Source organism: Mandrillus leucophaeus, unplaced genomic scaffold (assembly GCF_000951045.1).
Source record: "Mandrillus leucophaeus isolate KB7577 unplaced genomic scaffold, Mleu.le_1.0 Scaffold305, whole genome shotgun sequence".
Classification (NCBI taxonomy): domain Eukaryota; kingdom Metazoa; phylum Chordata; class Mammalia; order Primates; family Cercopithecidae; genus Mandrillus; species Mandrillus leucophaeus.
This window is the reverse complement of record NW_012103199.1, coordinates 1,287,135-1,290,295: the sequence shown is the minus strand read 5'-3', so window position 1 is coordinate 1,290,295 and position 3,161 is coordinate 1,287,135. Positions and strand designations below refer to the sequence as shown.

At 48.0% G+C, this 3,161-nt stretch overlaps 1 protein-coding gene across 1 annotated transcript in view; it reads right to left on the bottom strand.

Annotated features, from left to right (window-relative positions):
* Positions 1-2,732, bottom strand: part of GNB1 (guanine nucleotide binding protein (G protein), beta polypeptide 1) — an 86,824-nt gene extending 84,092 nt beyond the window's left edge. The window contains exons 1-2 of the mRNA XM_011987230.1: positions 2,685-2,732; positions 2,098-2,210 (exon numbers count right to left, since the gene is read on the bottom strand). The gene's annotated coding sequence lies outside the window, so the exon portion shown is untranslated. The remainder of the gene's footprint in view (positions 1-2,097; positions 2,211-2,684) is intronic.
* Positions 2,733-3,161: the final 429 nt, after the last annotated feature.

Here is a 3,161-nt window from a genome sequence, read left to right as displayed (position 1 = left end):
AATCTCTAACATTTCAATTTAACTTTTTCTAGAGTTTCTGCATCCTGAAATTCTCGATCTTTTCACAATGCATGCTGTACACCTTTCTCCCTCAATCTTTTACCACATCCATTCCAGTCATTTGAAGTCTCTGGCAGTTCCAGCATCTGGGTCATCTCTGAGTTGGCTTCCCTTTATTTCTCTCTCAACCAGAAATCACTTTTTAGTGTATCTCATAATTTTGTATTGAATATCAGACGATAACAGAAAACTGAATTAAACAGTACCTGCAACCAGAATTGGGTACACCTCTTTTACTGAGTCACTAGTGTGTGTGGGGATGAGGGGTTAATTCAATCTAGTCTTTAGTTGGGTTTGGATTTTATAATCCTCAGGACGGGGCTGCCTTAAACTTTGTGGCACCATATTTTTCTCAAAAAATATTGGCCGGCCAGGCACAGTGGCTCATGCCTATAATCCCAGCACTTTGGGAGGCCAAGGCGGGCAGATCACAAGGTCAGGAGTTTGAGACCAGCCTGACCAAGATGGTAAAACCCCGTCTCTACTAAAAACACAAAAATTAGCAGGGTGTGGTGGTGCATGCCTGTAATCCCAGCGACTCAGGAGGCTGAGACAGGAGAATCTCTTGAACCCAGAGGCAGAAGTTGCAGTGAGCCGAGATCATGCCACCACACTCCAGCCTTGGCGACAGAGCAAGACTCCGTCTCAAAAATGAACAAATAAATTTATTAATTAAATTTAATTTAAAAAAATATTGGCCAAAGAGGAAACTTCACTACTCACACCTAGTGGAGGACAGAACAAAGGCAGAAAAGCAAGCCATACAACTTCTTCTGAAAGTTCAGATTCACATGAAGATGTGAACAGTCTTGCAGGCTGCCATGAGGACAAGCCTTCACTTTATTTTGGCAGTAGAGTGAATGCCTGTTAAAGAGACATTCAGCCAGGCACAGTGGCTCACGCCTGTAATCCCAGCACTTTGGAAGGCTGAGGCAGGCAGATCACTTGAGGTCAGGAGTTGGAGACCAGCCTGACCAACATGGAGAAACCCTGTCTCTACTAAAAATACGAAATTAGCCAGGTGTGGTGGTGCATGCCTGTAATCCCAGCTACTCAGGAGGCTGAGGCAGGAGAATTGCTTGAACCCAGGAGGCGGAGATTGTGGTGAGTCGAGATTGTGCCACTGCACTCCAGCCTGGGCAACAAGAACAAAACTCCGTCTCAAAAAACATAAATATAGAGACATTCGCTTTACTGGGGGGAAAAAAAAAACATTGTGATTGAATATATAAAAAGAGATGCCAAACGTTAGGAGCCAGACGTGGTGGCTCATGCCTGTAATACCAGGGGAGGATTACTTGAGGCCAGGAGTTTGAGACCAGCCTGGGCAACACAGCAAGATTCCGCCTCTCAAAAAATTTTTTTGAGACAAGAGTCTCGCTCTGTCGCCCAGGCTGGAGTGCAGTGACGCCATCTCGGCTCACTGCAAACTCTGCCTCCCGGGTTCACGCCATTCTCCTGCCTCAGCCTCCTGAGTAGCTGGGACTACAGGTGCCCACCACCACGCCTGGTTTAGTAGAGACGGGGTTTCACCATGTTAGCCAGGATGGTCTCGATCTCCTGACCTTGTGATCCACCTGCCTCGGCCTCCCAAAGTGCTGGGATTACAGGCTTGAGCCACCATGCCTGGCCTCAAAATATATACATATTTTTTTTAATTGGCATGGTGGTGCGGCCGGGCGCAGGTGGCTCACGCCTGTAATCCCAGCACTTTGGGAGGCCCAGACAGGCAGATCACGAGGTCAGGACATCGAGACCATCCTGGCTAACATGGTGAAAGCCTGTCTCTACTAAAAGATACAAAAAAAACTAGCCGGGCGTGGTGGCGGGCGCCTGTAGTCCCAGCCACTTGGGAGGCTGAGGCAGGAGAATGGTGTGAACCCAGGAGGCGGAGCTTGTAATGAGTCAAGATCACGCCACTGCACTCCAGCCCGGGCGACAGAGCGAGACTCCGTCTCAAAAAGAAAAAAAAAAAAAAATTGGCATGGTGGTACATACTTATAGTCCTAGCCACTCCAGAGGCCTGGTGGTACATACCTGTAGTCCTAGCTACTCCAGAGGCTAAGACAGGAGGATTGGTTGAGCCCAGGAGTTCAAGGCAGGACCGAGCCACTGCATGTCAGCCTGGGCAACAGAGTGAGACTCTGTCTCTTAAGGAAAAAAATATATATAATGAATGTCTTGTGTGCCTTGCTATGTACACAGGTTCTCAGCCCCTGAGTGGAGTGCAACTTACGGGCCTACCCTATGCTCATGGGGCCAGCAACAGCCCCTCATCTTGCTCTCACCAACCCAGCTCCACATCTGCCACACCCGGTCACGCCCAGTTCTGAACCCTCGACTGGTTCTTTTGTGGTTCTTCTCCCAAGTCGAGGATCCACTCCTTATTCCCTTTCCCTGAATGTACCCCAGTTCCCAGAAAGCTCTATGCACTGCAGAGCTCTGAGGGTTCAATCCTTTCAGATTCCACCAGTGTAAAGCAAGCCTCAGCACCACTTTCCTTTCCAAACCCACTGGCAGTCCCTCCCAGCTCTCCTGTGGCACAGATTCCAGCCTCTGCTCCATCCCTTTCCCCTCCTGCCCCTGTGCTCCACTCCCACTGCTTCAGCCTCCTGACAGCTCACCATCTTTGCCTGGCCCATTACTAATCTGCTTCTCTATCCCACCTCTTTTCCACTTCAATCCATCCTAAACAGCACTGCCTGATTTATCTTTCTGAAGGACAGCTCTGACATGCGACTCCTCCGCTCAAAAGTCTTCAAATACTCCTCCTACGGAAAAAAATCAAACTTTTTAGCCTGGCCTAATTTAAAGCTCTTACCGACTGTATTCCCAGGTACTCCTCCCCAGGGAGTCAAGTAAGCCTAGAGAAGGTCAAACACATGGGCACAAACACCCCAGACGACTTTGGTGGTCTCTGCCGAACTCTGACCACTAGTCTCTTAAAGAGAAATCCTAGAAACATGAACATATTTTTGCCTTAAAGAATGAGAGCCAATTTTTAAAGGTAAAATATCTCCCCACCAGGAAAGAAAAAAGACATGCTTCCAAAACTTAGCTTATTTCCTGCAAAAATTACAAAACATAGAAAGTATTCTGAG